Below are 9,280 nucleotides of genomic sequence, written 5' to 3'. Positions count from 1 at the left end.
GCAGTTTTTGGGAAGCAGGACGCCTCAGCCAAGCCACGGCGTGTGTTCCCACCGCGGCACATTCCCACCGCGGCGCGGAGCCGAGCCGGGAGCCGCCAGTTGGCGCGGGCAGGGGGAAAGGCTGGGAAGGTTTGGCACGGCTCGGAGCCGCGTCAGGCTGCCGGCTCCGGGCGGACAGGGAGGGAGCCGAGCTCTTGAAAGGGAAAAGGAGGAGGAAAAAAAAAAAAAAAAAAAAACCTTACAGCGCTATTTTTGTTCCTTGGAGCGGTTTTTTCCTCAAACACAGCTGGAGCCTCTCGTGCCGGCGCTCCCGGATTGGCACCGGGGCCGGCGCGGCACGGTCGGATCGCTGTGCCTGCTCTGTCCGTGGAGAAGGGGAAGGAGGGTGGGAGGAAGGGGAAGAGGAAAGGGAAAGAGAGGAAAGGGAAGAGGAAGATAGGGAGGACGGGGGAGAGGAAGAAGAGGAAGGGGAAGAGGAAGAGGAAGAGCAGTGGAAGAAGGAGATTAGGGTGAGGAGGAAGGAGATAAAGGGGAGGGATAGGAAGGAAAAGCAAAAAGGCTGGACGAAGAAGGGGAAGGCAAAGGGAAGGGGAAGATGGAGATGGAGGAGAAGGGGATGGAAAGAAATGGGGAGAGAAGGGGAGAAAGGGCTAGAAGGAAGAGGAGAAATGGGATGGAAAAGGAGGAGAAGGGGAAGAAGATGAAGATGGGAATGGGGAGGAAGGGAAACAAGCGGAAGAATGGGAATGGGGTAGGGAGGAAGGGGGCAGGGACAGGGAGAAAGGGGTCAGGAAGGAAGAGGGGAAGGGAAGGAAGAGGCCTCTCCTCACCTCCCACCCAGCAGCATTTCTCGTCCCACTCCAGCTGCCCCTGTGGGGCTGGGCCTGATTTCCCAGCCCCACTGCCAGCATTCCATGTGGGACCAGGTTCAGTCCATTCCCAGCACCTCCACAGCCCCCAGTGGGACATTCCCACCATGCCGACTGCTCTGCACTGCAAACCAGGTTGACACTCCTGTGCTGACCAAACACACCCCAATTCTCAAGCCTTTGCCCCCCAGGTTGAGCAGTGGGAAGGGTACCCTACACCCTCCTGGTCCTCCACATCAAGCACGTGCCACCCAGCACCCAAGGGTGCTCAGCTTCCCTCCAGGTCATCCCCATCCCGTCATACCTGGGGGATGCTGCGGTGCCCCCCTTCCCCGGGACGTGGGGATCCTCACGCCGACACCACGGTGCGGCTCGCCCGACCTTCGGCGCAGCAGGAGGAGGAGGAGGAGGAGGAGGAGAACCGCGTGTGCCGCCGCCCTCCCACCCGGCAAGCACGGGCAAGTCGGCGGCACGACGGCCGGCGGGCAGGAGCCGGGAGATGAGTGGGAGCCAGGCCCTGCCCCATCTGGGAGCAGGGAAAACGCCGCCTCTGCCAAAACCCGAGCTGGTTTCACCACCATGACCCGTTCCCTGTAGGGGAAAGCACCTCGTGGCAGGTGGGAGACGCAACCCCTCCGGATGAAATCCCTCTTGGCAGAGCCAGAGGGAGGCGCACGGGGTGGAAAACACCGGCTCGGCACCAGCAACTCTGCAGCGCGCTGGATCAGAAAAAGCCCTTTTTCTACCCAAAAATTTCAAGCTCTCCCGCTATCCCGCTGCCTCCCCGGGGGTTGGAGCCGCTGAGTCAGCACCGGCACTGCTGAGTCACCGCAGCCACCTCAGCCCCAACGCCAACCGGCTCCGCGATGAGCTCAGCGCGGGGGCTTCGGCATCGCCACGCTCACCGCCGCTGCTGGGAGGCTTTTGCCAGCACCTCTGCCAACGTTTTGGGATCTCAGCAGCCTCTCCCTGCTAAAATCTCGCCCGTGCCCAAAACCACAGCGATTGGCATCGCCTTGAATCCATGGAAACCCGACTGACAAAGGGTGAGGGAGCCAGGGAAGCCGGTGGCGTTTACACTCTCCCACCCTCCCACCGGTGCCGGGGTCCTCTCCGAAAACACCTCATCCAGGACCACCCACCACCCATCTCCTCCCAGAAGAGGAACGGGGAACGATGAAAGACGAGAAAAACAGAGTGTGACTGTGCCTTTTTCTTTCCCCACCTCGCTCGGGTCATCGGCACCGCGGGGAAAGCGCCGCCGCCTCCGGCTTCCCCAGCCCGGTGACGGGGCTGGTGACTCACGGCAAGGAAGGGGGGGAAGCGGCGCGTGCACGGGGCCCTCGTGTTTGTAAACCTAAAAAAAGCCATGTGCGGGCAGGCAGCGTGGTCTGCAGGGCTGGGAGCCTCTTCCTGGAGGGCAGGGAACGTGCTCCGGAGGGCAGGGAATGTGGTCTGGCAGATCAGGAGAGTGCTCTGAAGGGCAGGCAGCGGGATGCTGATGCGCTCCAGGGAGAAGGCAGTGTGCTCCCAGTATGCTCCCAGTGTGCTCCAGAGGGCAGGCAGCGTTTTCCAGAGGGCAGGCAGTGTGTTCCCATTGTGCTCCAGAGGGCAGGCAGCATGACCCAGACAGCAGCAGTGTGCTCCCAGTCTGGTCCACAGGGCAGGCAGTGTGATCCCAGTGTGCTCCCAGGTGCGCTCCAGAGGGCAGGCAGTGTTTTCCAGAGGGCAGGCAGCATGCTTCCAGTATGCTCCAGAGGACAGGCACTGTCCTCCCAGTCTGGTCCAGAGGGCAGGCAGTGTACTCCCAGTTTGCTTCAGAGGGCAGGCAGTGCAATCCCAGTGTGCTTTCAGTGCAATCCAGACACCAGGCAGTGCGATCCCAGTGTGCTCCATAGGATGAGCAGTGAGATCCCAGTATGATCCCAGTGTGATCCCAGTGTGCCCTGGAGGGCAGGCAGTGCGATCCCAGTGCAATCCCAGTGCGATCCCAGTGTGGTCCAGAGGACAAGCAGCGCAATCCCAGGGTGCTCCAGCACCAACCACCCCAACCAGGCAAGGCTCACAGAGGCGCCCGGAGGAGCCGGCACCGCTACGAGAGCTGGTGCTGCACTGGCGCTAATTAAGTGCCAGGGCTTTAATTGCAGTGGCGTTAATTGGCACGGATTTAAGCGGGAGGGCTTTAACTGCAGCAGCTCCAACACAACGGCCTGAAGTGCAGAGGCTTTGACTGCAACACCAGCGGGCTCTGAGGGGCTCAGAGGGTCTTCAGAGCCCCTTGCCCTGCCGCTCCTCGTCCCCGTTCTGCACCCCAGCACCTCCCGCTGCAGCTCCCAGGATGCTGCTCCAGCCTTCCCGTGTTTTTCCGGGCTGAGAATCGGGGCTGTGATGAGCAGGGCAGTGCCACCAGCCCTGTGGTGACAAACCCCCCCCATCCATCACACCCATCCCGGCCCCCACGGTGACACCTGCAGTGATCAGAACTCACTCCGACCCATTTGGGGGTTTTTTTATGGCATTTTCAGGGTTTGGAGTGGCTCGGAGGGGTTTTTTTTCCCCTCATTTGGCTGCGCTGGGAACTGCAGGCTCTGGAGCTCGTGGTCCCCAGCTCCCCCCTTCGACAGCAAAATCTCATTTAATCAAAAGATGCGGTGACTGGATGTGCAGAAGCACTTGGCTCTCTCCCTTTTTTTTTTTTTTTATCCCTTCAGAACTGCCATTTTAGCTGTAGCAAACAAACACACGGCATTGTCCCCACGACACGCACGGCTCCCTCCGGCAACCCTTCCTGCAAACCCCCGGGAAGAGGGGATTTTGGCCCTGGGACACAGGAGCAAATCGGCACTGGCAGTGGCGTGGTGGGCAGATGTGGAGCGGGGACAGGGCTGAGAACAGCTGTTTCACCTCCAGCCTCTTCCCGTTTCATTTCATCTCCCCTTGGATGCCGGCCCAGGGAGCGGGGGGAGGAATAAAAACAGCTCTTTCATCCTCAAAAACGGTTTGGCACCCTCTCGCACGGAGCTCCAGGAACGGGATTAACACACTGGCACAGCAAGGTTCAGGGGGGGTCTCGCAGTGGGGCTGGGTTTGGGGGGCATCCCGGCCTCATCCCAATCCAGGGGGGACAGCCAGGGGATGACAGCACTGTCATCCCATTGGGAAGGTTCTCTGCCCCCTCAGAGTGAGGGACACGGAGGGAGCAGGGAATGGGGACCCTACTGCCATCGGAATGGGGGCAGGGAAAGCTGACACGTGGAGGCTGGGGACCGAGGACCCAACGGCCAGGGACAAGGAAAAGGGACCCTGCACATGCAAGGAGGAGACTGGAAACCCCAACGGCATGGGAAAGGGGACTGGGAATCCTGCACATGCATGGAGGGGCCTGGGGACCCCAATGGCATGGGAACGGGGACCCCAGTGGAATGGGGACCCCAATGTCCCCAATGGAATGGGGACAAGGGACCCTGCACATGCATGGAGGGAAACAAGCAGGGGACCAAGGACCCTGGTGCAGTGGGGAGGGGGACCTGGAAACTCCAGCACATGGGAATGCCAATGCCATGGGAACAGGGACACCCACAGGGCACACACAGGGCACACACAGGGACTGAGGGCTCCGATGCCACAGGGATGGCACCACACACAGGGAGGGACCCTAATGACAAGGGAGTGGGGACTGGGAACCCTGGCACGTGCAGGAAGGAGTCCAAATATCCCAATGGCATGGGGACAGGGCCCAGGGACCCCAACATATGCACAATGCCAGAGGGATGGGGACCGGGCACCCTGGCACACGTGGGCTGGGGACCCTGATGGGTCATGGGGACAGGGACTGCAGGCCCCAGCACATGCAGGGAGGGGACTGGGGACCCTGGTGCCATGGGGACAAGGATTAGGGACTTCAGCACATGCAGAAAAGGGATTGAGGACCCTGATGTCATGGGAACAGATGGGGACTTCAGCACATGCAGACAGGAGACTGGGACCCCCGATGGCATGGGGATAAGGATTAGGGACCTCAGCACATGCAGACAGGGGACCAGGGACAGCTCACTCTCAGCATGCCAGCAGTGCCAGGGACACTCCAGGAAAGGCTTTTTGGGACACAGACCCGTAGCACAACCACAAATCCCAGAGCCACCATGCCACCACTTCACCATCCCCATTCCCAGTGGGGCCAGTGAAACCGCACCGGGAAAGGCCAAAATCTTGGGGTGGGGGGCACACATTTTGCCTTCTCCCAGACCCCGTCGCCTCCTCCTCAGAGCCACCTCCCCCCTCGATTACCTGCCGCGAAGAGTCCATGCCGGCGATCCCGAGAAACCAACCTCGAAAAACAAACCTAACGAGGTGCCAAAGGCCGCGAGCGGGGCTCGTTTATGGGGCCCCCATAACAACCTGACCCCAGAGGACTCTGCTCCCGGCCCTTCCCAGCATGATGCAACCTCGGCGACGCTCAGCGCACCCCGGCACCCACCAGCCACCAGCCACCCCGGCAGCTGCCGCGGGGCTCTAGAATTCCTCTCTTTTCCCCAAAGCGGGGCTCTAGGATTCCTCTCTTTTCCCCAAAGCGCCAGAGGCAGCTCCGGCGTTGGCGGGTGCCAGAGATGTTTCAGCATCCCCGGATCCCTGCGGAACACGTGGTGCCGGAGCCCGCTCCTCACCGCCGACTCCAAACTTCGGCCACGCGTTTTGGCGACGACGCGTGACCTCGGCGATGTCCCCTCGGCGGTGGTGGCGGTGGTGGTGGTGGCGGTGTCCCTGAGTGCCACCAAACCACCGCTGGCGGCACCGGGACGAGCCGAGGTGCAGGCTCGGCGGGTGAATGAGACCCTGCCGAGGAGGACAAGCCGGTTTTTCTGCCCACCTCCATCCCCGGCGTGACGGAAAGCGGGGGGGGTGCCCGCGCCGGACCCCGAGTCCTCGTCACGGCGAGGGATGTGACAGCTGCCACCGGCACGGTGACGTCAGCGTGACGTCACGCCGCGGGGAGCCTCATCGCCCTTGTTTTCGCATCATCACCTCTGAGCTCAGCACATTTCGGCTTTTGGGCGGCATCGGTCAATAAATAACAATAATTAATAAAGGCCACAAAGCATGTGGGGTAATGCAAATGGGAGTGGGGGGGGGGCCACCTTAGGGCTTGTCCCCCTCCCGTCTCCATCTGGCCCCCACACCCCCCCACCCCCACCCCCGCGAAGCGATGCTGCAGGGGAAGGAAAAGGGATAAAAGAAGGAAAACAGCCCCAAAGCGGGGGTAGGGCCGTGAGTGTCCCCCGGCCCCGCCGCTTTGTCCTCGCGGCCCCGCGGGGCCGCTAGCACCGGGGGAGCGGGGTGGGCTTTAACCTCACCCGCACCGCCCCGCACGCCCCGAGGGGGGGTATTTTTCTTTGAAGGGGTGTTTGGGGGGTGCAGACAGGGGCGTTTTTTGGAGGGGAAGGAGTGCTCTTACCTCGCCGCGGCCCCCCGCGCTGCCCCCGCAGCCCCCGCCGGCCCCGCTCGGCGCCGGCCCTCAGGAGGAAGCCATCTTGTCTCCCTCTCCGCCGCGCTCCCTCACCGCCGCCCCGCCGCAGCCGGGGGGGGGAATGGGCGCCGCATCCCCGCTCCCCCCCTCTTCTCCTCCTCCTCCTCCTTCTCCTCCTCCTCCTCCTCTTCGCTCCTTCCTCCTCCTCTTTCTTCCTCCTCCTCCTCCTCCTCCTCCTCCTCTTTCCCCCCCACGCGCAGCCCCCCCCCTCCCCACGCAGTGGCACCGCCCGCCCGCTCCCTCCGCTGCGCAGGAGCGGGGCCGTGGGGGGGACCACGGAGGGGACACGGGGGGGGGGGGGAGTGAGGGGGACACGGACACGGCGGGGCCGCACGACCCCCCGACCCCCCCAAAAAATGGGGTAACGGGACCCCCAAACCCAGATCGTTGCCCCCCCGGGGAAACTGAGAAATAACGGGGGGGACACGGGGGGAACACAGAGGAGGACACGGCGTGACACGGGAGGGACACGGACAAAGACATGGACACACGACCACCACCCCCAAAAACTGGGATAACAACACCTTCAAACCCCCGTCATGTGTGTGATTGTCCCCCGGGAAACTGAGGCATCATGAGGGGGACACAAGGAGAGGACACGGGGAGGGACACAGTGGGGAAAAGAAGGGGGTCACGGGGGGACATGAGAGGGGAGACGGAGGGGGGGACACAGGAGGGACACAAATTTTCCTGCCATTAAACCTCTGGCACCCTTGTTAATTTAGGGACATTGATTTGGTAGGGGGTTCATTTGGGGTCACTGGTAATTTGGGGACATCAATAATTTAAGGGCATCGTTAATTTCAGGCCCTCTTCAGTTTGGGGACATCACTAATTTGGGTCCCTCGTCGATTTGGGGACATCAGAGCTTTGTAACATTTAAATTCCCCCTCCAAAGGATCTTCATCCATCTGCCCCCTCCTCCCTAAAATCCAGACCCCAGTGAAGGAAAGGGGGAGTGGGGGTGTTTTCCCACGGGAGAAGTGATGGGAATGCGCCGGCAAAAGGGTTAAGGCGGGACTGGATCCTTGAAACAGTCCCAGTGGGATCAGCTCCGGCTTTTCCAACCCTTGTCTGGAGCTGGCAGGTCTCGCTACGATGCACAGGAATATTTAGTAGGGTGGGAGAAGGAAAAAGGGGAGTGGGAAAGTGAATTCCCCCAAAAACTACCCATCCAGGTGATGCTCCAGGAATGCTTGGAGCTTTCCAAGCCTACTCCTGACCAAATTACTGGCAAAACTGCTACAAATGGAAAATTCCCAAGGGTTTCCCAGGAGCATCCCGGTGCAAACTGTTTTTCCAAAGGGATTTGCGGCAGAAGGAGCAATCCCAGAGCCCGTGTAAAGCACAGTGGGACGGATAAACCAGATCCCAGATCCAGGTGGAAAACACAAGCACAGACCCAACATCCCCATCCCTGAGACGTTCCCTGGAGCTCATCTCTTCCCGAAAAGGCCACACGTGAGCTGAGAGCTCTCTTGCAAAGCCAGAGCCCTCCGGGATCCGACCTTTGCTCCGAGCAACATGGCTCCCACGGGAATAAATAGGATAAACCGGTGCTGGGAACTGGTTTTTCCCCAAATTTCCAGCCTGGCACAACGGCTGCAAAGCCCCTTTTCCCGGCCCAGCTCGGCTCTGCCGTGCAATAAGTCCCTGCCAAACCCCCGGCAGGGATTTCATTCCTCCCACCCTCCTCCTCCTCCTTCTTCTCCTCCTCCAGCCGGACCATCCATGGGACTTGCTCCCGAGGAATTTCAGCTGTTCCCATCACAGCCCAGAGCTGAAATATTCCCAACAAAGACATGGACACTCCAGATTATCCAGTAATATCCTGGGTGATGTCCTGCAGGTGACACCAGGATGTGCTGGACAGAAACAAGCCAAACCCCAGCTGATCCTTCATCCCACCCATCACCCCGGTGCTTTTTTTGGAGATGCCAGACACGTTTTGAGGCGATTTCAGGCTGGTGGGGGGAAAAAAGAAAATCCCACCTCAAGCCTCCAGGGAAACCCCTCGAGATGGACAAATTTAGTAACTTTTATTAGTAATGCTTTAAATGAGATTATCCCTAATCTCCAGCGTTCGGCTCCGAGACAGCCTGCCAAACGCAGGCTGAGGAGTTCATTTCCCAGCGCCAGGAATGCACCAGGGATGAGCTGCATCCCATCCCACCCCCCTCCAAAAATGGAGTTTGGGGGGTCTGGTGTGACCATCCCTGCCAGGAATAGGGTTTTCCTTGGTGTTTATTTCGGGTTTGTCCCCCCCAAAAGCTCAGGGAGATGGGTCAGAGCATCCTCCCCTCCGGCAGTCTCGGTCTTTGCAAGGAGGTTTGGGCGAACACCGAGGCTTTGCCGGGTATTCCATGGACTTAACAAGAGGGTTCCCAAGATGTTAATTTGTTATGCAAATGGAAAAGGCATTCAGAGCCGCCTGGGAGGGCAAGAGAGGGTCCAGCAGTGCCACAGGACAGGGAGCAAAGCAAAACCTTGACCTCTGATATCTTCCCTCCTCCTCCTCCTCCTCCTCCTCTCCCAAACCCTCTGGAAGGAGACACGTGGAAAAGGGACCCCAAGGGAGGTAGCAATGGAGGTGCAAGGGGAGATGCCAGTTTTCCCGGGCCCAGCTGAGCCAGAGGAACTGGTGGAACTGGTACTGGGAAGGGGCTGGCAGCCCGGCCGGCTCCGTCTGCCAAACCACCCCAGGAAAGGCGCCGGGACGTGGGAATGGTGGCACACCCCTCACTCAGCCAGCCTGGAGCGGGCAGGGACCCGCTGGCACTTTGATTCCCAGGGGGATCCCACCACTGCCGGCCCCGGCTCCGGCAACATCCTTATAAATCACCTCGTTTAGGACATTCTCCACGGAAAAGTGTCCTGGACAAATCCT

The 9,280-nt window shown here is 60.5% G+C and overlaps 1 protein-coding gene across 1 annotated transcript in view; it reads right to left on the bottom strand.

The window, feature by feature from the left end:
• TET3 (tet methylcytosine dioxygenase 3) overlaps window positions 1–6,347 on the bottom strand; it is a 24,675-nt gene extending 18,328 nt beyond the window's left edge. Inside the window, exon 1 of the mRNA XM_027909348.1 lies at window positions 6,322–6,347. The gene's annotated coding sequence lies outside the window, so the exon portion shown is untranslated. The remainder of the gene's footprint in view (window positions 1–6,321) is intronic.
• Window positions 6,348–9,280: the final 2,933 nt, after the last annotated feature.

Source organism: Empidonax traillii, unplaced genomic scaffold, assembly GCF_003031625.1.
Source record: "Empidonax traillii isolate 1590-97213 ecotype Southwest subspecies unplaced genomic scaffold, ASM303162v1 scaffold2073:size91028, whole genome shotgun sequence".
Lineage (NCBI taxonomy): Eukaryota > Metazoa > Chordata > Aves > Passeriformes > Tyrannidae > Empidonax > Empidonax traillii.
This window is presented reverse-complemented; position numbering and strand designations above follow the sequence as displayed.